This window comes from Mytilus edulis, chromosome 7, assembly GCF_963676685.1.
Source record: "Mytilus edulis chromosome 7, xbMytEdul2.2, whole genome shotgun sequence".
NCBI lineage: Eukaryota > Metazoa > Mollusca > Bivalvia > Mytilida > Mytilidae > Mytilus > Mytilus edulis.
This window is the reverse complement of record NC_092350.1, coordinates 49711718-49737988: the sequence shown is the minus strand read 5'-3', so window position 1 is coordinate 49737988 and position 26271 is coordinate 49711718. Positions and strand designations below refer to the sequence as shown.

Here is a 26271-nt window from a genome sequence, read left to right as displayed (position 1 = left end):
TCAATCAGTTTCAAAACTTGTTTATACAGAAATTCTGATGAGGACATCAGCGTGACAACCTAACAATGCATGAATATTGATGATGCCACGTGACCAGTGGCACAACCTCGCAATATATGTATACTGATGATGACATCAGCGACACAACTTCGCAATGCATGTATACTGATGAAGACATCAGCGGCACAACTTCGCAAAGCATATACACTGACGATGCCATCAGCGATATGACTTTGCAACGCAATGTATACTGATAATCAAATAAGCGACACAACTTTGCAATACATGTATAATGATGATAACATCACCAACACAAATTTGTAATTAATGTATACTTACGATGACTTCACCAACACAAATTTGCAATTCATGTATACAGACGATGACATCACCGACACAACTTCGGAATACATGTATACTGATGATATCATCACCGACACAACTTTGCAATTCAAAGACACTGATTAGAACATGATCAACACAGATTTGAAATGCATGTTTACTTATAATAACATCAGCAACACAATCTTGCGATGCATGTTTACGAATGATAACATTAACGCCACAACTTTGCAATGCACGTATACTGATGATGACATCAGCTGCACAAATTTACAATGACTGAAACGGAGGATCAAATCAATGCCATAACTTTGCTATACACTCATTCTGATGTTGGCTTCAGTGACAGAATTTTGTTTTACATGCTTAAATCAGAATTAGTGATGAAATCAGGGGTATACCTTTGTTTTAAATGTATACGGAAAATGACAGCAGTGACACGACCTTGCTATTAATCCATACTGGATAGTAATGCTTATGAAATGTAATTTTTGTCCTTTATTTTATTTTCTTAAATTGTATTTTATAATTAAAATGTTGTTCTTTCATTGATATTATTATACTGGAGATATTGAAATTAAAATCTTTAATATAATGCATGATGATTGAATGAATTGCTAGCTGTTAAACCCCCAGATGTGCATATTCCGGGCTAGAATATATGAATGCAAACCTAATTCTGTACTAGACCGACAATCAACCTATTTGTACTCTTATCGATAAACGCTGCGTGCTAAGCAGAGAGACAACTAATATCTATTGTTTATCTCTGATTTGCCCAAGGTTGGATTTTAACTCACGGCCTTTCTCATTCAATGCTATCAAGGTTATTGCTTCTGTACAACGAAACGACAGAGCTGATTTAGACGGTAAATTAAAACCAAAAACATCTATAAATCAATGATCATCCTCTTGTCTAAAATCAAGTTTTTTTTTGTTTGACGATTATTGAAATACTTATTAAACGGTCATCAATTTATTGTAAAAGATAAGGCAAACAAAGTTTACTCATGCATAAGAAATAACGTCGGCTACATTGTGCAAGTTAGTGTGTCCTCAATGCTCTACAACTTCGTGGCCTTTTGACTTTTTTATTTGAGCGTCACTGATAAGTTATGGGTAGAAGGTAGACGAAACATGCGTACAGCGTATCAAATTTCGATACTGATGCATGTACCTGCGATGAGTTGTATTAGATTAACCAAATCAACTTCTATGTCGTCTTACTTTTATAATGATACAATTAACAATTTCACTGCACCAAATACGCATTTTGACACTTAATTTCTCTTTAGTGATTATCGAGGGCAAAATATTTGAAATTCACACCTCATACAAACGCTGATATACCACATCAGTTTCTAAAATAAAATCTCATTTATATACTGACAACCTTTCAATCTATTAACTTAAATATGGCCTAAACAAAAAGGTTTTTGAACCGAAATTCTGATTTATATCAATAACTACAAGGTAATGCATATAGAAAATAACATGGCGTGTCATTTACAAACAATGGTGACCGGACAATTTACATTGTCGAAGGAAATGCTAAAAAAAATAATTTTGAGTATGGTATTTTGTTTGCCTTAAGGTGTTATTCATCTTTCTATTGTTATCGTTTACCATTGTTGATTTTTTAGTTTAATTTCTGGAAACGGTAAACAGATATGATTTTTTGTGGAAAGTTGCAACTAATAACTGATTTGTTTCTCTTCGAAAGTTAATTGACCATGGTGATCTAAAATGTTCACTTAGAGTTAGGAGTTCCTTATGTGTTCGTCCATGTGATGAGATAACTAAGACATTTTGAGTTCCATGACCTACAACAAACACGTTACCATCCTTGTCGGCTGATATACAAGATGGATACGATAAAACACTTTCATTTTTGAATGTCCATATTGGTGTGCCTTTTAGATCGCAGCATACTACTGTATCATATTCATAGCTGGAATAATACATTTTTTCATTACATATTGCTACATCTACAAATGATTCTTTGTTCTTGGGAACTATTTCCCGTATCGATTCGTTGCTTAGCTCAATGGCTTGAATTGCTTTGTTGGTTTTGTATTACAGCAGTGTTTTATTTGTCGTCGCTATGCCAGTGGTTTGTCCCCTAAGTGAAAATGTTTTCTTCACTTTTCTCTCGGTTAAATCAGTTATTGTTATTTGATTGCCAACTCCGTTCAACCACCAGGAAGATATGGCTATAGTGTTATCTGCATCGTTGTAAGCTACACCATATGCGGCTGTAACATTCAATGAAAAATCAGCCGACCCGTCTTCTTTTACTATTTCTACTTTATTTAAGTCGGTTAAATCAGTTATTGTTATTTGATTGCCAACTCCGTTCAACCACCAGGAAGATATGGCTATAGTATTATCTGCATCGTTATAAGCTACACCATATGCGGCTGTAACATTCAATGAAAAATCAGCCGACCCGTCTTCTTTTACTATTTCTACTTTATTTAAGTCAGGAAAGGTTAACATAAATCTACCATCTGGCAATATGCAACATCCTCTGACATGGGATTTATTTTCTATGGTTTGTTGTAACTCCACTTGGATAGTCTCAACGGGCTTGGACAAGGCTCTAGGCAGTACTAACTGGGCTTGTTGTTGCTTTTTATTTGTTATCATCACCGATTTACTAGCACTCTCAATATATACTTTTCCGAACACAGGTACAATGTTTGCAATATCAGTAAGTGACGAACTAATATTACATTTGATCTCCACACGATTGAGTACATCACTCTCAGAAAGTGACTCAATGAACTGACATTTTTCATCAACATCACCTTCTAGTTGTTTCATTGCTACAAAGCTCTGTAGATCTGATGCATATTGTTTTATGTACGTAATGTTCTTTTGGTGTTCGGTAAGTTTACATTTATGCTCGTCTAAAGCGTTTATAAACTGGTTGATTTTCTTATTTTCTTTTCTTTCTATATCGATCAATTCAATTAGAAAATTATCACGCAGTTTATCGAGATATTGGTTGATATTTTCCCGAACTTGTTGAATTTCACTTTCGATTCGTTTTCTTTTCTTAGAAATTGCTTTCATATTGTTCTTTTTATCTTTGCGGATCCGTTGAATATTTTCAGCAACTTCATTTAAAGTTTCTTGAATTTCGATAAAAGCAATTGATGACTTTGTGTGTTTAACAACATCGTCAAAATTAGAAATATTTTGACATTTTGCGTGCTCTTACTGCAACATGCGCATTCATGGTCATTGCAGTAGATCTGATAGCTTTCATCATGCTCACTACATGTCTGATTAATATTTCTAATGTAAGAAGGCAGTTTTTGATAATCTGACATTGATAAAGTACGATGTTTTCTAGTTGCCTTGGACATCTCGTGATGCTCGTTGCAGTTCACACATAGGCCCTCGTTGCAATCTGAACACCAAATGGACGCTGGTTTGAAGATATGCCGATATTCACATACACCACAGGAAGGTACAGAGCTTGCCATTATCTACAATAAAATAGCGTGTTCAATGCTGAAGGTTTATCAAAACTTTATATTCTTTTTATTATTGTGCCTAAATTGGCGTATTTTTAATATGAGTTTCAGGAAAACCCCATGTTCATTTTTTTTCTTTCTCGGATACGATTTCAAATATATTGAATTGAGAATGAAAATGTGGAATGTGTCAAAGAGACAACAACCCGACCATAGAATAGACAACAACAGAAGGTCACCCATAGGTCTTCAACGCAGCGAGAAACTCCCGCACCAAGAGGCATCCTTCAGGTGGCTCCTAAACAAATATACATACTAGTTCAGTGATAATGAACGTCATACTAAACGCCAAATCATACACAAGAAACTTAAATTAAAATCATACAAGACTAACAAAGGCCAGAGGCTCCCGACTTGGGACAGGTGCAAAAATGCGGCGGGATTAAACATGTTTTTTGAGACCTCAACACTCTCCCTATACCTCTAGCCAATGTAGAAAAATAAACGCATAACAATACGCACAGTAAAATTCAGTTCAAGAGAAGTCCGAGTCTGATGTCAGAAGAGGTAACAAAGAAAATAAACAAAATGACAATAATATGTAATAATAACAGATTACTAGCAGTTACTGACATGCCAGCTCCAGATATCTTAATCTAGGGATAACCTAGCTAACAGAAAAAGGTAGGTAGTAATATAATATCTACTCTTCATTATGTTTTGTTTATATTTTCAGAACGAAGGAATATTTTTTTAGGGTTAGAAGATGTGATTAAAGATGACTAGTGCCACCTTCATTTCACACTCTAGATAATAGGTATAAGTAAATATTTTTTCTGCTGCCCTAGTACCTATAAATCAAAATTGCAATATCGAGAAATGAGTGTTGGCCATTGTTGGAAAAAAAGCGAGAAATTTGGAGAAAACTGTTTGTGACAAACAACTTTTTCTGTGCCAAGTTAGGCAAGGGATGTTCTTCATTTATACTATTTCGAAAATTCCGGAACCGTTGAATATGCCATTTTTCTATAAAAAAAATAATGCAACACCAGATGTGTTTTGCAGTTTTATTTACACAAAAAAGATGTTGAAAATTCAGAATTTGACATTTTTTTCAATTGATATTTTATACTGAAAACGCAGGACCAAAGAAGGCTTCCATTGTTGCCTATGTAAATAATAATGTTCATTTTAACATTTTAGCAAAACAAACCACACAAAAGAGCTTAGAAAAGTTAAAATATATATTTTATAGTTTACAAAATATAATAAAAATCTTTATCTTTTCCTCTTTAAAAAAGAATGATAAAAATTTAATGATCATTTACATGAATCACAAAAACAAGATAACCATTAAGGTTTTAAACATGTTAAATGAACATGTTATTTCTGTTATTCGTGTAATTCTATTTCTATATTCTAATACATTAAATAAAGACTATCGAAACTGGCATTTTAAATTTTCTACAATTTGCAATATTTGCGTTGTGTTTTTTATACTGTTGTTTTTTTTTCATTTTTGGTTTATCTTCGACTCATTAATTTTGAAAATCCCTATGATATGAAACGCCATGTATACATGATTTTGACAAACGGACAAATAATATATCACGTTACGACAATAGTCGAAGGACATATAAAATGACAGGTACATACATTAAAGAAGAAAAATAACGAGGACAATTCGAATATAAATATTAAGAAGAGGTAATACATAATTACCTACTCTTCGAGGATAGAAAAAAATGTTTCAAATCTCGTAAGATTTTATCAGCTAAAACGATAAATAGATAAACGGTCACGAGATATTTGACCGTCCCATCTACTGACAGCTAATGATAACTTATCTAACATTTACATGGTGTGATATGTCATATGTTCTTATACTAATGTAACCATAGCATTTTGATTACACATCAGCACATGTATGAAAGTAATGAATAAAAACATCTTGTACAATAAATAAAAAGAAAATACATTCTGTGAAATTGTTAGTTTGTTTTTAACATTTTATATAAATTTGTTAGAACTACACTGTGTTGATCAAATATAGTGTTGGTAGGAAGTATATGACATTGACAATTTTGATTTGCCTCCTTTTAAACGTTGAAAATATCCATACAACAATTTCAACAGACCACGAATGAGTTTCATTATGATCAGAATAAACATATGATATTGGAGGAGGACTTGTCGCGAAAAACATCTTATCGAGCTACTTCACAAAAATTCGACACATTCCCCCATTTAGGTACACATACAAGCAAAGTAACAAAAGAAATAAAAAACATATTTTTATTACTACTTATGTCTTATTTAAGGAAAATTTATGTTTGAGCTATGTAAATTCTAATGAGTGTTACCGTTGTCTCTATTATGTAAACCATATAAATAAATTTATTTGCGGACGGGTATGGGTTTTCATCGTGCGTACAGCCATCCTGGTGCAAAATTGATACACACATAGATTAATAAAAAGAATAATTCACGAACAGAGTGTGCAAGAGATTTAAATGTAGATAAGTATCATTGGTGGAAAAAGTTACTTTTCAACATGATAATGATCAATGTTGTATAAATTAAAACAGGTTTGTTATTCAGCTTGTTGATATTGAAACAAATACTGTTTTCGTTATGCAATTCATTTTTACTGTCGAATAATAGTACAAGACTTTCATTTTCATTGAATGGCAATTCATTTCTATTGTACATGCAAGGCATTTTCACAGAAGGAAATTATTAATCAATTAATTTTCATTAAATAAAGTTCTCATTTAGCCGACTCTCTTTTGAAGATTATGTAGTCAGAAGGATTGATTTCATCTGCACAGTTAGTGAGTGAAAGTTTGAGGTAATATATCGATGAATTACTTAACAATTGCATTTATTGCTTATCTAGTCAATTCTTTTTCCCAAATAATTTGTCCAGATCCTGATCTATATGTAGGATGAAATTTATATCTTTTCCTCGATATCCTTGAATACATTTATCTTGGACAGTTAAGGGCATACGATACAGTAGAGATCCCTCGTTGATTTTTTCCGAAAATTTTAATAGTAGGTCAATTTTAATGTGTACTTTCCAAATATGAAAAGAAAAAAGTACCTTCATGACTTACTTTTTGGTTCGAAATTTGCATATTTGGAAGAAAATTCCCGAAAATTCATATATAATAACTTTTAAAGAAAGTAACAATACTTTTGAACAAAAAGTCATAACTTAACCGGGTTTTTTGTAAAACGTTCCCTTGATCCATGGCATCTACATGCTGAAACAAGTATAAGGTTAAACCAAATTATCATTTTCCGGATTTAGATTGATATATGCGAAATAAAGAAATTGACCATAGAACAGTCTCCGGGACAAGTTTGCAATTCCGCTGAGTGCAAAAGTTGTCACCTTAATTTTTGGAGTTAAGTCAAAACAAAGTTGATAACTTGGTTGGTATTGGTTCCCTGATATTTGTCCTAAAAATTTTTGGATCTAGCACCACTGTTGAAAAAGTTATGCCCCTTTTTTCAACAATTTCCTCAGAGGAAAAGTACTTTTCCTCAAGGGAAATCAAATTTCCCTGAAGGAAAAAGATTTTTCCTCAAGGGAAATTGTTTTTTCCTCAAGGGAAAAAGATTTCCCTTAGGGAATTTGCTGCATAATTATTTCCTTTGAGGAAATTCTATTTCCTTTGAGGAAATTCTATTTCCTTAGAGGAAATTCTTTTTCCTTTGAGGAAATTTGCAGCTTCAAATTTTCCTTGGAGGAAATACTTTTTCCTGTGAGGAAATTTGTAGCTTCAAATTTTCCTTGGAGGAAATACTTTTTCCTGTAAGGAAATTTTTGACAAACACTTTTCCTTGGAGGAAAATTCAAGACAACAAATTTCCTCTAAGGAAATCATTGATCTTCAAATTTCCTCTAGGGAAATTTCTGTACATCAAATTTCCCTTAAGGAAATGTTTTTCCTCTATGGAAATTTCATAACAGTACAAACAGTATTAATATATTTTCTCCTAGACTGAATTATTGATACAAAAGATAATTAAAACTTTAATACTGTAATACAAATTTTCATGGTGAGTATTAAACATACAAAAACAAAAGGCTGACTGTTTAGCATGTTTAAGACAATACAATAATAAGCAAAATGCTATGAATATCATACCATTTGTGATGTTATTAATATTGTGCTCATATTTGCATATTAAATAAAATAAACACTTTTCATGTCAAATTAACTTGTCTTCTGTTTCAGCTGCTGTGTATTCGACCCCCTACATAACAGTTCAGTGCATAAATAATTCAATCCACAAGACATCTTCCTTCAATTGGTTGAATAAATTTTGGCAACGTATGTTCTTCAAACATCTTCTTTGTATATTTGATATGATGGAGCCATGTACATGAATTGATAAAGCAGGTGTTTATTTCGACAACAAACATGACAAAGATACTATTTTTTTCTTAATTTCTCCATAATCCATCAGTTAATATGAATGTAGGTTGTTACATTTTACACAATTGTGTTCTTTGATAGTACTCCATTTTGTTTATAGCAATTTTGTAGGATTTTTTCTATTTCTTTTTCCAGAAAAACACACAGTTGAGTTCATTTCACATTAATAATCCAATTAGCACATTATGTAGAAAAGTATTAACAATTAAGTTTCCTCTTCAGTATAGACCTGCAGGACCATAAAAACCAAGATATCTGACCTATAAATACACAAAATAAAAAAAAAATGTTATAAATGGAGAAAAAAACAGCAATATAAATAAGCTTATTTTATCATGTTTTAATGAACATTTTGAGAAACTTTCATTTGATATTCTTACTTGTCATGCTTATGAGTTCTCTTATTTCAGTGATTTGTGTCCAAGATTTAATATTCGTTGTTTAGTGCCTTGCAGTGATATTTAAAGTTGAGCCACTTGCAATAGTTGTTATAGAATGTTCATATGTTGTGTTAATATTTGAACGACTGTCCTATATTATGGTCAGGTTGAGTGCTCACAGACATGATGCCTAAATTAATATATTGTTTGTTTCCCTAATCCCTATTCTGACAAGCCAGGTGTGGGTAGGTAGGTAGGTAAATAATTTTATTTTTCCCAAAAGCCTGAATATTATCGGATGATCCGGCAAGCCCGAAAATCAGAAATGAATAAAATAATATTTGGCTTAGTTTTGACAATAAAATTTTATGAGTAGGGCCATTTTTGCAGGGTCGGTCAGGATTGAAGAAACAAACAATATTTTATATTAGGCACAATTTTTTTTTATTAATTGTTATTGATTTTGAACATGTTGAACTAAATTGGATTGTTTAAATCTTTATATGTTGAGATCTTTAATGGATGACCTATAAAGGAAGTGTTTTCTCATTATTGAAGGCAGGCCCATGATTGGCCTTTAATTTCTTGCATCCGCTTCATTGAACTCTGGTGGATAGTCACTCATTTACCATACCACATTTTCTTATTTTTATATGAGTCATCATTCAAAGGCAATTTCTTTTATTACTGTAATTCAGAAATTATCGAAACTTTTTAGTAATGCGAATAATGTGACTGGGTGAGTATCGCAAAAATAAGAAATCATATTTTGATAACAGAAACATATGTATATATATATATATCATGTAACTATATAGATCTTTATGCAGATTTTTTTTGTAATCACAATAAGTTGTCCCTTCCCTGAAAAATCTGAATTTACAGTATATAGAAGTGGTCTTACCATTTAGGCCTTGTTGTATTCTGTTTATCTTGTTTTGCGCTCATTTCTATTGTAACTGTTTATATTTTTCATCATTTTTCTATATTTCTTGTCCTATAAAACATAAAAAGGGTAAAAACTATTATAAAACATCAGTTTGTGTTTTTCTTTATATTCAGTTATATTTAAAAAGAATGGAATATTTGTGCTATTTCATTTCACAAACATTTTGCCAGTCATGACTTTCAAAGACTTTCACCCTGGTCAATAGTTTAAAAAACAAACATTCCCATACTTTTTCTTTGTGTTCGTACTAATTTTTCATTTGACAACAAAGACATGATTCAACTATTCTTCTAAAATTTGTTTCGCTTGACTACGTTAAACTCTGAAATATTGTTAACAGTATAATCTGTATGTGTCTCACTTGTCAAAATTTCAAATTAATATATAAATCAGATAAAAATGCTATGCATGGCTCAGCTTGATACAAACGTGCAGGTTGAACCCAGAACAGTTGGGGCAAGTATGGACACAACATTCAAGCTCAATACAACTCTGAATTTTAAATTTGGATTGTGATTCAATAGTTGATGCAGCATAGGTTTCTGACACAGAATGAATGCGGTCCAAGTACTTAAAAATTTTAAATTGACAATTAACCTCTAAAATGGTCTAATATTCAAAATCTCAATACATGGTTAGATGCAGCATATCAACATGATCAAAGAACCCCAATAATTCATTTTTTGGTGAAATCAAATTAAAGTTAAATTTTGGACCTTTTAGAACTCAATGTGGACCAATTTGATAATGGGTCAAAATATCAAAAATCTTAATGAATGGTTAGATTCAGCATATCAAAGAGCCCCATATAATCAATTTTTGTTGAAATCAAACAAAGTAAAATTTTGGACCCCGATTTGGATCAACTTGAATTTGGGCCCATAATAAAAAAATCTAAGTAAATATTCAGATTCAGCATATTAATCTGAACACCAAGGATTTAAATATTGTAAAAATCAAAATAAGTTTAATTTTGGACCCTTTGGACCTTAAGGTAGACCAATTTAAACAGGACCAAAAAACTAGGAATCTAAATACACAGTTAGATTTGGCATATCAAAGAACTCCAATAATTCAATTTTCTATAAAATCAAACAAAGTTTAATATTGGCCCCTATTGGCCCCTAATTCATGTAATTCCTAAACTCTGAACAAAACTCTGGTCACAAACCTTGTGTTTGAATTTCATAGATTTCTATTACTTGTACTAAAGTTATTAAGCGAAAACTAAATGTCCTGGGACAACGACGACTACATGATAAAATTGAGAATGGAAAAAGGGAATGTGTCAAAGAGACAACAACCTGACCATAGATTTGAGGGTTGGAATCCTTTTCTTTTACCGAGCAATGCATTTGAATGGGAGATATAGTTGGAACCCCTCTTTGCTCTTGGTTGGGACCCCCCTTTTAAAATGGCTGGATCCGCCCCTGAGAAGCATTATAGAAAAATCTATAAGCTTTAACTCAAAATAAGGATAATTTTATTTTTAAAGGGCAGGCACAGATCCAGAGGGGGGTTCAAGGGTTTGGAACCCCCCTTTTTTTGGATAATCAATGCATTTGAATAGGGACATGTAATTGGACCCCCCCCCCCCTTTCCCCTTTTGTCCTGGGTTAGAATCCCACCCCCACCCCTTTTTAAAATGACTGGATCCGCCCCTTAAGGGTCTATAATTAAGTTTGACAACATCAGACGACATACTACTTTATCCAAAAAAAAATGCCACATTTCATCCAATTTAATTTCATCCCTTACTTGCTACATGTATTTCATCCATAATATTTAAAGAAATAAATTTGGGAGGAGTATGATTTTAATTCATTTGTAATTTGCAAGTTATTAACTATCCAAACTAGAGACCTAATAGAGTAGATATACTTGACTAATTTAAACCAAACTTGGGGTGACTGGGAACAAAGATTTAAGGGAATAGATGACAGTTTACCTACAATGACCTAGTTTCATAGCAATAGCATACATTAATAAAGACTACATGGTCATTCTTATGTTTAAACGTGGTTTAACCTTTGGGTGTTTATTTTTTAATGTTTAACATGTTTAAAGCTAACAATTTCAACTACATACATGTATCAAGATTTGATCCTACATTATTTAAATATTGAAAAAAATAGCTTTTTAAATTTGGATCTATATATAATTGTGAATGTCACATTGATGTATTTTAATGTAAAGCATCTGAAAAATCATTAGCCGTCTCATATTTATTTCAGTTCTTCAAAAGGCAAATTTATATGAGCTTATGCTGAAAATAGAGATTTCTTATTAAGGAGAAATCCCTGCCCCCCTTTTTGTGTGAAAATTTTTGTTGATTATATAGGGAATCACAGAAACATGACTGAGGCAAGCATCCCCCATCTGACCCCCCCCCCCCCCCCCATGAATATGTTTTTTTAGCTTGTGTAGGTGTAAGTCAGTAAGGAGGCAACCATTTGATTTGTAGGCCGGGTGAAAAATGTGATTAATCTTGCTTTGTAAACTTGTGCTATAAATAAAAATTACCAATCCATTAAAAAATCCGTGAGCCCAATCTCATCCAGTGAAATAGATTATAGTCTGTTTTCGAAGTTATATGGAAGACAAGTAAGTTAGTAGTCCAGATAATTATGACGCATTGCAAGGCATTTTTTCTAAGGAGAAGTGTAGAATGGGGGAATGGAACCAATAAATTGATCGGATCCGAAATGTTCTTCCCAGTAAAGGAGCACCTATTATTTTGTAAATAATTATTATTAGTGTCGGTGGTCTCACAAGTAAATCAGAGTGAATATTGCATGCACATTAAAATTAGCAGAGAAGAGACAATTATCAACTTGTGTATTATTCATTTCTCGCAGTTATTTACGGTAAATCAGCTATATAGACATAGGAAGATGTGGTGTATGTATATATATATATCCGAAAACAGGTGTTCGGTTCTAGTACTATAGTGGCTATAGTATATGACTTTTAAATAACAATTATCAATTATATCTGTATTCTGTGGCGGGTCGAAGGGGATGGAATCCGGGGTTGGCCTCCCCTAGCATTTTGTGAGCAATCATTGCATAAATGATAATCTCGGGAATCCTCTCAAGTTCCTATATACAAGGTGATAGGACGTTCCGTTGGAATAGGTTACCTGTGCATCAGGAAAAGTTTTAAGGCATAGCGTGAAAAGGTAACCTATTCCAACGGAACCGAACGTCCTATCACCTTGTATATAGGAACCTTAAACATATGTGAATAGGTCGGGAAAAACTCTCTTTTGACACTTAGGAGGGGGAGGACAGGGGGGTATCCTTCTCCCTTCTCACACCCCTCTTCTCCTTTCTCCTACCCCCGTTCTCCTTTCTCCCATTAGAATAAAACATCTCCTTTTGAGATATTTTTCTTGAAAATTTTTTTAAAAGGAGAGATATTTTATTTTTCTCCTTTCTCCCAGCCTTCCTCTCCTTTCTCCTACCCCCTTTCTCCTTTCTCCAACCCCCTTTCTCCTTTCTCCCTTACCCCTGTCCTCCCCCTCACTTAGGTATTGCACTGTTGCATTACACACCAATCAAAACGCAAACAATATGGGAAAAGATAACATTTTAACCTACACAATATATGAATAAGGTATACACTTTTGAAATCTAAATTATATGAAAAGGGTGGGGTAACCGTAGAAAACCAGCGGCAACGACACCCCTTATTTAATGGAGACATGTAGTTGGAACCCCCTTTATCATGGCTGGATCCGCCCATGATTTTACATGTAAATCAAGCCCCGGGTATTTGTTGGCATAACGGTAACCACGAAAGGGGGGGGGGGGGCTAATTAAAAGCACGAGGAATTATAAATATACAATTCAACAGGGGTAGAGTGCATCGAGGAATGGGAATTAAAATTGTCTCTTCACGATGATCGAAAAAAGTATCTTGCACGTTATTTTCATCATCTTGTCTGAAACACTCTGAATAATGAGCTTCAAGGCGAAAACAAGGCATGTGAAATACCAATAACATACACTTCTTTTTTTATACGTTGTATGGACAAACCCATAAATCCCTCAACAAAAATTGCTTGATTCATGTCATATCAAATAAATTACAGCGCGGAAAGGTAACTTTAATTTAATATCAAAACTAAATTTTTGTTATATTTTTCAATAAATTTATAAATCTTAATTAGGCATGCGTTGTTTGATATGACATGAATCAAGAAATTTTTGTTGAGGGATTTATGGGTTTGTCCATACAACGTATAAAAAAAGAAGTGTATGTTATTGGTATTTCACATGCCTTGTTTTCGCCTTGAAGCTCATTATTCAGAGTGTTTCAGACAAGATGATGAAAATAACGTGCAAGATACTTTTTTCGATCATCGTGAAGAGACAATTTTAATTCCCATTCCTCGATGCACTCTACCCCTGTTGAATTGTATATTTATAATTCCTCGTGCTTTTAATTAGCCCCCCCCCCCCCCCCCCCTTTCGTGGTTACCGTTATGCCAACAAATACCCGGGGCTTGATTTACATGTAAAATTCCATTTCATGAGACCTACACAGATTTCTATAAAACAAATCAAAAATTATAAATACAGTTTTTCAATTCTTTCCGGCATAGATAAAAAAAATATGTATGTAATCTATATACGATTTGGTTGAATTATTTCACTTCATTTTAATGATAAATCCTTTAGTTCTTAAATTTTTAATTAAAATGAATTTATCATTTTGATATCTAACGATAAACTTTTTAAATTGAAGTGACATGGTCAGTAACCTAATTAGTTGCATGGCTGATTACCATCTTACAGGTGACCCAGTAATTTTCCATATGACAGTAGCGTGTACCCTCGGGGTTATATCGGGGTGTGTATAACTTATTTTCTGGGGAACATCCTGTCCACGTGTAGTACTTAGCATATATTGCAACAGATGACATTAAACAAATTTTCTTTGTAGCATCGGAGGCAATTTCATGTTCGACCACACAAAATATTTCACAAAAAAGATATGATAAAATCAAAAGAAAAAGATAAAGAAATATTAACAAATAAAGGTGGAATTGAGTAAACGGGGATTCGTGTTTTTATGAGCTTATTTTCAGTGGACAACAACAAATGGAAGTTTTTAACGACCTTGTGTGACCTATAGTTGTTAATGTTTGTGTCATTTTGGTCTTTTGTGGATAGTTGTCTCATTGGCAATCATACCACATCGTTTTGACTGGCTATATACATGATATAATATATATAGCACTTACACGGTCGGTCCAGTGGACATATTTCATACTAGATAACTTATACAGTAATTCTTTTTATATATATGAAAATTATTGTCCGATCTGATACACGTACCTATAATGTACAGAATTTTGAACAGCTTCAAATATATGGGGTCCGTAGAAACACCGCAAAGGACCTCCTTAGTGCACTAAGAACAAAAATGTGCACTAAGGACCTACTCCTTTCATAATTAAGGTCTTTCCTTTCTTAAATGGAAAGACCTTACTGTATTTCGTTTGTTTATTAGGTCTTTCCACTTTTCTGTGGAAAGACCTATTGTTTTTCTTCTGATTATTTTTTTTTTTTTTTTCTTCCGCCTAATTTTGTTCTTGCGATAAACATTTGTTTCGCAATATGTCGCTTAGATATTTGGTATATGATATCGAACAGTTTATGCACTTTCAAAATTTACCCTGCGTAAACGAATACTTTTCTTTGTAGGAGTTATCTCCCCAAACACTGTTTTCCTTGTTAGCGCATCTCCTTCGCAACCGTTAAAGATTATGACAAATTTATTTTACAAAATTGCTCGTTATATCCTTCGCATGATTTGTCCTATTTTGACCGAAGCAATATAACCGCTCCATATGAGAGTTATTTCCCCTTATGCATCTGATATAAGTGATATGAATTTCTATCTTATAAATCATAAGTGATAGAGACCTAGGATCTTTTGATTTGAGGTCCTTGGTCCCAAAAAATGAAAATTAGGTCAAGGTCAAAGGTCAAGGTCATATTCTAATTGAATTTGGCTTATTTTCACTTATATCCAAAGACTGTATAAGATATCAACAAATTATTTTTACTAAATTGTTAGTTGCGACATGTCGTAAGATGTTAATTTTGATTGCAAGCGTACGTTGAATGTAAAAGGGAGTTTTCTCCCCTCTTGTATTTAAAAATACGCGTTTGGTGATATAACTCATTAACTAAATATAATAAAGACCTATGGTCTTTTGATTTGAGGTCCTTGGTTTATGACCTTGAAACTGATCTCAAGGTCATAGCTTAATTTGACGTTCTAGATTTTGACCTTTGCTTTTATTCTATATGTATACATGATAAAGATATACAACTTTTAGAAAAAGATATCAAACCATTTAACCTTGTAAAAAACAACCGGAAGTGACCTTTTGTAAACCGGAAATAGCTATTTTTTTGTACTTTTTAATATAAAAGTATATAGAACCAGATATTTTTGGAATCAGTGTCAAGTAAATATTCAAATATAATCGGAAGTAACATTTTTCAAACCGGAAGTAACAAATTATCTCCCTTATTTAAAAAAAAAATGTATGGAAACAATATATTTTTGGAATCAGCTTACTAGGAGCTATCATTTGACGATTGAAATGACATTTTAAACTTAGTTTCACAACTTTTCATATCAAAATACATTGTTTTGATGGAAAGACCTTCAATTGTTCTCTGAACAATTGGTTTTTAATTATTATTATTATTATTCTTTTTCCTCGTCCGTTTTCAAAGTCCAAAATCAAGAAAAGTACGCAACATATCCAAATGATCTTTGGTATCATGTATCGGAGGTATAATATCTATCTTGTATTAGAATAACCAAGGTTTACTGTTTACCTTATAGGAGTTATCTCCCCAATTACAAAAAACACTGTTATCACTACTCCTCATAAACTATAAGACTTAGCGGCAAATGGTTTTTTTTAAAATGTTCCTTGCCAAAAGTTACAGCTTCAAATAACTTTAACCGAAGCGATCCAGTGACCTTTTATAGGAGTTATTTCCCCTTGAATATTTAAATTTACGATATGCATATAAATCTCATGAACCGTAAGTCATAAAGACTGCGGGTCTTCAGATTTGAGTTCATTGGACCAAAACTAGAAAATATAGGTCAAGGTCAAAGGTCAAGGTCATATTTTAGATTTTCAAAAGTTTTTCATTTCCCTATAACTATTGAACGGTTATAGATACAGAAAAATTAAGCAGTTGAAAATGATCGGTACTTCAAGGGGCAACTTTTTTACATTATGACTATACTGATTTTACCATCATGTAAGGGACATAACTCCCATTGATGGTTTTTAAAAAGCCATTTTTAGGCAAAACTCATTAACAAAAGGTCCTTGACCCATACGGTCTTTTGCATTGACCTTGTGGAGCAATGACCTTGACGAAGGTCACAAGGTCAAAGGTCAAGGTCATCAAATTATGTGTTTTTTGGCACTATTTAAACAGTTTTATGTGTGTTTGAATTCCAACCAACCAATCAATCAATCAATCAATTAATCAATCAATCAATCAATCAATCAATCAATCAATCAATCAATCAATCAATCAATCAATCAAAGCAAGTTTCCGTTTCATGTGTTTAATACGGGATCCAAGGTCTCTTTTTTTCGCTTGTTTTAATTGACACTTTCCAACGTGTTTAACCAACGTGTTTAACCAACGTGTTTTACCAACATGTTTTACCAACGTGTTTAACTAACTAACCAACCAACCAACCAACCAATCAATCAATGCATGTTTCTGTTTCATGTGTTTCATACGGGATCCAATGTTGTTTTTTTTCGCTTGTTTTAATTCAGCCTATCCAACCAACGTGTTTAACCAACGTGTTTAACCAACGTGTTTAACCAACGTGTTAAACCAACGTGTTTAACCAACGTGTTTAACTAACCAACCAACGTGTTTAACTAACCAATCAATCAATGCATGTTTCCGTTTCATGTGTTTCATACGGGATCCAAGGTTTTTTTTCGCTTGTTTTAATTGAGCCTATCCAACCAACGTGTTTAACCAACGTGTTTAAACAACGTGTTTAAACAACGTGTTTAACCAACGTGTTTAACTAACCAACCAACGTGTTTAACCAACCCACCAATCAATCAATGCATGTCACGTTTCATGTGTTTCATACGGGATCCAAGGTTTTTTTTTTTGCTTGTTTTAATTGACCTTTTCCAACGTGTTTAATCAATCAACGTGTTTAACCAACGAGTTTCACTAACATGTTTAACCAACGTGTTTAACTAACCAACCAACGTGTTTAACCAACCAACCAATCAATCAATGCATGTCACGTTTCATGTGTTTCATACGGGATCCAAGGTTTTTTTTTCGCTTGTTTTAATTGAGCCTATCCAACCAACGTGTTTAACCAACGTGTTTAACCAACATGTTTAACCAACGTGTTTAACTAACCAACCAACGTGTTTAACCAACCAACCAATCAATCAATGCATGTCACGTTTCATGTGTTTCATACGGGATCCAAGGATTTTTTCCCGCTTGTTTTCATTGAGCCTATCCAACCAACGTGTTTAACCAACGTGTTTAACCGACGTGTTTAACCAACGTGTTTAACTAACCAATCAACTTGTTTAACTAACCAACCAACGTGTTTAACCAACCAACCAATCAATCAATGCATGTCACGTTTCATGTGTTTCATACGGGATCCAAGGTTTTTTTTCGCTTGTTTTAATTGAGCCTATCCAACCAACGTGTTTAACCAACATGTTTAACCAACGTGTTTAACTAACCAACCAACGTGTTTAACCAACCCACCAATCAATCAATGCATGTCACGTTTCATTTGTTTCATACGGGATCCAAGGTTTTTTTTTCGCTTGTTTTAATTGAGCCTATCCAACCAACGTGTTTAACCAACGTATTCAACCAACGTGTTTAACCAGCATGTTTAACCAACGTGTTTAACTAACCAACCAACGTGTTTAACACAACCAACCAACCAAACAATCAATGCATGTCACGTTTCATGTGTTTCATACGGGATCCAAGGTTTTTTTTCGCTTGTTTTAATTGAGCCTATCCAACCAACGTGTTTTACCAACATGTTTAACCAACGTGTTTAACCAACATGTTTAACAAACGTATTTAACTAACCAACCAACGTGTTTAACCAGCCAACCAATCAATCAATGCATGTTTCCGTTTCATGTGTTTAATACGGAATCCAAGATCTCTTTTTTTTTCGCTTGTTTCAAGAGACCCTATATCAAGTGTTTAATTAATAAACCAATCATCCAACCAACCAACCAACCAACTAATCAATAAATTAATCAATCGATATATATGATATATTTATTTATGACAGTATAATTAAAAGAAAATGGAAGGAAAGACCTATCAATTATTCAAGAAGAATTGAACTTTAATTTTAAATTATATTTTTTCTAATGTTTTCTCGACACGTGCCTCAAAAAGTTGATTGTCACCTTTAGTATAATCGATAGCAATTCATGTTCGCTCAACCTTGGCCCGTGAATAATCTACTAGTATACTGATTAAACATGAATATGGTAATTCAAATTGTTCTCTATTTTTTTTTCATTTGTTTGTTTTTGCCGTATTTATTCTGTCTGCTATATTTTTTACTTCTAAATTAATAGCGTATTTTCAACTCTTTTCAGTTTGGGATTTTTCATCCTTTTAATTTAAAAAAGACAAATAATTGTGAACACTTCACGGAAAAGTGAGGATTGATATTTGGTTGCTTATTAACGTCCAGTTGCCAATACTTCATTCATTTTTCTAATGTTAAGAACTATGCCATTTATCAATATTTCGATTTGAGCGTTACTGATGAGTCTTGTGTAGACGAAACGCGCGTCTGGCGTACTAAATTATAATCCTGGTACTTTTGATAACTATCACAGCAATGTTTTTAAACATGTTTAGGAAAGGAACATATTTCTGATTCGATGTTTATATACAAACGCAACACAAGTATAAATATGTATAGGTTGATGTTTAGTCCCTTCGATGTTTTAGACTGTAAATAAATTATGACCAATTTATTTCTGACATCTTCTTCATTTTAACTTTTGTGGATAGGTGTTTCATTGACAGCCGTACCACATCTCCTTTCGCTTATTTTTGTTGTATATATTTTTCAATTCACTTTCCTTGTCTTTTAAAATATAAAGTAAGTAAGTAAGTAAGTAAATTGTTTATTATAGTGACATGTGTAAATCAGCATAAATTTGTACAAAATATAATTACATATATATAATACACCCGGCCCAATGGACCAATAAGTCACCTTTTACTGTTAGTTCAATATAAATGTTCTAATATCACGTGTCAATTGCCAATTTAAATTTAAATACAGATAATTATAGATTAAGAATTAACGATTGTAAAAGTTCATATATTATTCAACTAATGTTTGTGAAAAAGTTTAAGAATGTTAACTAGAGTAAACTGTTTGTTTTCTACGGAAAAGTGACGCTGCTAAGTATTTAGCTATTTTCCTTGGATGGTTCACCATTAGAAATGTAAATTTTCCCTGCTCATCTAGTTGCGTAAAGTCAGGCACCATTAATATCTCGCTAAAAACAGTTTGTCTGATATCATTATAAAATGTGCAGTTTATAAGAAAATGTAGCTCACTTTCAACATTTTGAGAATTACAAAATCGGCATAGTCTGTTTTCTACTGGTTCCCCAATATATCTACCAGTCTCAATTCTGATCGGTAATAATCCGCATCTACACTGGGCTAGCACAGATCGCTCGTGTTTCGTAAGATTTAGTTTTACATAGTGCTCTAGTTCGAAGTTTGTTTTAAAGTTTAAGTAAGATCGTAGCTTTGGTTTATTTATCAAGGACTCTCTCCATATATCACCTTAATAAGTTCGTACAATTTGTTCAAAAGATTTTAAATCCACCATTGTTCTACTTTCGTAATAATGTAACATATTAAGTTTAGTGAAAATATCTTTAGTGTCACTACACCAATTGTTTGTGCAACGATCATAATCCATATTGAACACCACTTTCGTTAATCGGTCGTCTTCAAACGATAAAGCCTATTCCAGTATCGAATAATGTTCACCCAATGCCGAAACTGACTTGGTATCCATCCAGTATCCCCATACAGTGCTAGAATTGGTGCAAATCTGTGAACGCCTAAGTAATATCGAATTGCTCTGTTCTGTACGTTGTCTATTGATTGGAACTTCCTATATATTTATTCCATTATTTTTATTTGATGCCGAAAATAAGAATACGAAGTTAAATGCTATAAATAAGCGAAGTAAAACCACCGTTAATAATTATGTATATGAGCATTATATCTATTTATAAAATATTTTAAATACAAGCAGACATACAAAAAAATGTACCATTTGTGACACCAATTTCATTTATTTCCAAATCTTAAAATCATTTCCGTTCTTTAGCGTTTCTTAATAATGGCAGAACGGGCTTAACCCTTTAACGTTCCTACCGGTCAATTTGACCGTTAAGCAAAATGTGTGGCGGAGTCGTTTGCATGAAGTTTTGTATCGTTGACAATTTTTGACGTACATATGTGGTTGTGGGCTCAAATTGAAGATCAGTATACCACCAACTTGATGTTTGGTGTTTGAAACCAATAAAATGCAATGCATTATGTCAATTTGCCCTATATTGACAAGATTTTTTTGGGGGGAAAACTGTTTTATTTCTATTTTTAAATAGAATATTTTCACAAAATGTCACAAGACAAATTGTTGCTGTTTTTTGTTTTAAAATGAAAATTACAAGAATACTATCAAAACTGTAAGTAAAACTCATACACATACAAAAAATCTGATTCATAGAGTATCAACACTGAAACAAACTCAAATTACAAGGAGTTTTCATGTTTTGTTTTGTCAGTTTTTATAGCAAAAGAGATGAGAACATCTAAAATGTGTTAAAAATTGTTAGCCAAGTCGGAATAGCAATAACAAATCTTTGTTTCTTTAGTGTCTGGTTATTAGGGTGTTGGATATCGTATCGCTAAGGTATAGAAAAAGTGACATATAGACGAAAAAACGAACATTTCTGAATAACTTTCTTACAAATTTGCTTCAAAAAATAATAATTTTCAAAAAATAGCTTCTTAAGAAAACGAAGTTTGATTATGTTCTCCCAAAATTAATTTCTAGTCTTACAGAGAAGGTGACTTATATTCTTAAATTTCATATGTTTTCCAATGGTTTCTGTGGCTCAGTGGAGAGATGCACAGTCTTACACCCGGATGATCGCGTGTTCAAACCTCACTGCCGGAGGACGAAAAAATAAATTCCTATATTAAATGTAACTTAACTTAACTTAAATGTAACTTAACTTAACTTAACATAAGTTAAGTTAACTTTCAATTTCAATTAAGACAACTGAAATACATGATTTACATCAAAAAGAAAAATTACCCCCCCCCCCTTTTTTTTTTCTCCCCTCTCTCTGTTTTTGTTACATTCTTAGCCTGGACGCTCAAAAAATACCAGATTTTCATTCCATATTTACTCAAAATTCTGTCCTAAAGGCTTATTCTGTAAGCAGTTATGAATAGTACATCTTTAACATAAACTTGGGCCATTTATTTGACTATGACAAAAATTCTCAAAAAATCCACTATTTTTCGGTGTTTCGAGTCTTGATATTTCTACCAATCAGACAAGTTTTGCATCTTTCTGTATAAAGTTTTCACCGATAATGTTTCCGAAAGTCTTCATGCATTAATTCAACACTAAAATTATGTTCTATTTTTGTCACTAAATGTCTGTAAAACCGCTTTTCCGCTTGAATTGTACATATTTGTCACTTTGATTCAGCATGTCACGTGACTTTTGAGGGATATCACGTGACCAAAGTAAGAAACTATTTTCCCCAAATCAAGTTTTCCTGAAACCTTGGTCAATTATCTATCAGATGAGTCTCACTTGTCCTTTGAGTGAGCTTTTTATCGAAATGTGCAATTGACTGAAAACATTTATCCTTTATTCGGGAAGAAAAGGTAAAAAATCCTTGAATGTTAAAGGGTTAAGAGTCATATGATTAAGTTAACTAAATAATTTAGTTTTCCCACATCATTAGCGGATTTAGGGGGTTAAAGCGAGCCCCCCCACCCCCGGTTGAAAATCTTAAAATATTTTTTGTATTAACCATTTCTTGTTTTAATGTTATCTTTACTATAATTTGAATATCTAGCACTGAATAGGGTGACACGCTGTCGCTACACTTCTTTAAATATACACAAGTCATAATAACATTGGCCAGAGGGTACCCAGTCAGCAGACTAACAGTGGGCCAACGTTGGCAAATGGTCGGCCCGTTGGTCGACCGTTGGTGTTGGCTTCACAACATTGGCCCAACGTTGGCAAATTGTTGGTCCGTTAGTCGCAAGTTTATGTTGGCTGTACAACATTGGCCCAACGTTGGCAAATTGTCGGTCCGTTGGTCGCAAGTTTATGTTGGCTGCACAACATTGGCCCAACGTTGGTCTGTTGTTGTAAATTCATATTATTATCTCATGTTGGTTATAAATAATCGGGCAAATGTTGGCATTATGTTAGCAGCAACATAGGGCCGATATGAAATTTTGTTAATAGAATTGATTATATAATATTTTACGCTTTATTTCTCTTGGGAGGCGGATAATTTCGATTGCAGCAGGCTTCATGAAAAGTTAATGTTATACCGAAAGTGTTTATCAACTGAAATTACATTTACAACTCTATGTTGGGCCAATGCTGGCCCAACGTTGCGTGATCATATATTATACTCTATATATAAGTCAGGTAAAATTTATACTGGAATATCATTACCGTAATAAAAAAAATGTATATCGTAAACATAGATTGCCTGGTTAAAAATTCAAATTTATTGCAATCATTATTTATAATAACTTTATTCATTAAACTTTGTGAAACATAATAATAATAGCAATTATATGCAGAGTGATATTTGATACAGCCAGTCTGTTAATCTAGCCCATTCTGATAAGGTTGACCATATGTTCGACAAATTTCAAAGATAGTTGCTATGGTAATTAAGTTTATAGGAAATCTGAATGTAATGGGATGGTCACTTTTGTGATTATTTCCTGTTGTGTATTTGTAAGAAAGCAGTGATACGAAGAAAACAAAAAGAGAAAATCATGTCATCTGAGATTCAAAGAGAAAGATAGTAACATGTAAGTTGTAACTTTAAAAAATCTGATATATATATATATATACGATTCAGAATGACAAATACAATATGACTTTTTAATCTAAGGGATGTTGTTAAAAATCAAAACATATATTAATTTCTATCATTGTATAATGCTGATCTTGAAGTTTATACGTTTCGGGCGAAATATTTTCTAGATTTTAAATCATTTCAATCCTATCAATTATCATGAAATATTTGCCACTGAACATTAGTATTTTCAAACAAATGGTAAGTTATATAAATCTATAACCACAACATGTATGATCATTACCGAAGTTAATGGAATAAAATTGTCTTAAGATGTACCTTATTCCGTAATGTTTCAAAAATGTGGTATAATGATTTCTACTTCATTAAAATATAAATGAATTCGTTAGTTTTATTGTATTTCTAAATCGCATGCAAACAGATACGATATATTTGTGAAACCTGATCATACACACACTTGAATGTGTAACAGTGTTTTTATATATCAAATATATAACTTCATTAATACACATCTAAATTATTCTTTATATATCATGTATATTACGAATATATAAAGTATGATACCGAATTCTGAAATAATAGTAATAAGGGTTTGTTATACCCACAAATCCGTCTAATACTAATGAATTTCTGACCATTAGACAAATAACCAATATAAAAAAAATGGTTATTTAAGATTTTATTTTGTATTAAATAGTGTTTAAACTATTTAGAATATACATTAATTTATATTGCATATCTAGAAGGGAGATTACGCACGAATGCATTAGGCAAATACACAGTTCACGTTTACTTATAACTTTATTACAGAGTCGGTTAGAAAAAAAACATAGCTGTAAAGAGTCTTCGGATAAGGAGATAGATGATGCAGCTAAAGATTGGCGGCGCTTAAGCCTTGACAGAGAAGGTGGCAAGAAACAGAGAAGGGAAAAAAGAATAACATATATAAATAATAATGACACTGTTGAAGTTCAAATTGAAGAGGACACTACTCGTGGTGACGACCAATGATATCAAATTTAGAATAAATAAAGTTTCATCTTCTGAATAATTTAATTTTCATTCTGGATCTGGAACCAATACAACTAAAATTACATCTCCGAAAAAACTATTTGTATGATCGCCTAACCATAAGCCATACGTCATTTGTTCTGTTAAAGAAATAAATGAAATTGATATGAAAAAAGAAGATGTGGTATGATTGCTAATAAGACAACTCTTTACAAGACACCAAATGACACAGAGTTTATCTGGTCGATCCATCAAACATTGCCAAAGAAATATCTTAGCGTCACACAATAAATAAAATTAAAGAGGCAAAGTTCATGAAAAAAAACCAAGGACAGTAACAACAATGGGTAATACAAAAATACAGAATTGCTACCTTAAACTTTGGCAGTTTGGAATACAAAAAAAGATCAAATGCGCTCCGGAGTATTTATCATATACAGCTCCTCATGCAGCATCCATTGTAATTTGGTTGAAACGATAGACCAACGTATTGCCAACATAAAAATGAGAAATACCTACATTGGACCAACATAGTGCCAACATAAGAAAAGATATTTCTACGTTGGTCCAACGTTGTGCCAACATGGATTTCGTTTTTCATACAATGGGCCAACGTTGGCTCTATGTATTGCATATAACCGTACAACGTTGGGCCAACATGAAGCCATCATGTTGGGCCAACGTAGGCCCACTTTGCACTTATACGTTGGGCCAACGTTAAAATACAACGATGGGCCAATGCAATGATATACGTTGTGCCAATGTTGGGCCAACATACTCATGTTGTCTGGGTAACTTGATAATTAGAGGACCAAAGGATTTAATTAAGACAATCCAAGGCTGCTATCTCTATATTTTATTATATATATCTTTATTAGCCTCCCTTAGAGTGATACAACAATTGCAAAACGGGTAGATACGATCTGTAATCAAATAATTAACCTTATAAAATTAATACTTAAAATTTTATTTTTAGAGTAACCATATGCCGGATGAACAAAAAGTGTGCCATTTATTGAAAAACATATGGTTTGGTATAACATGAAAACTTCTCTAGTGTTTTAAACATTTCTCACATAACCCCTCCCCCAAACCCCCACTTCAAGCTCTGGATCCGCGCCTGCCCATAGTGCTTATTACATTATAAAATAAAATGGTATTCATCTTCAATTATGGAAATAAAGATGAATTGTTAAAAAAAAAAGCATTGACACCAGTTTAAAGTTATCGTTCATAGAAGACAGTTATGATTTATTCTATAATTCTCTTTTTAAAACGTAATATAATTTTACCTCTTGGAGTTTTTTTATATATGTTACTTCTGTAATCGGATTTTGAAGAATTCCCCATGGACACCACATACTCTCAAATGTCTTTCAAGGAATAATGATAGTATGTAAACTCTTGTGTTGTTAGTAAGGAAATG

General features: G+C 32.7%; 1 long non-coding RNA gene across 1 annotated transcript; it reads right to left on the bottom strand.

Annotated features, from left to right (window-relative positions):
• Positions 1–8516: 8516 nt before the first annotated feature.
• LOC139481702 (uncharacterized) lies at positions 8517–12341 on the bottom strand. The gene is made up of 3 exons (XR_011654666.1): positions 12131–12341; positions 9563–9655; positions 8517–8538 (listed from the first exon to the last, which is right to left on the bottom strand). It is a non-coding gene; the product is annotated as an uncharacterized lncRNA (long non-coding RNA).
• Between the last annotated feature and the right edge of the window lie 13930 nt (positions 12342–26271).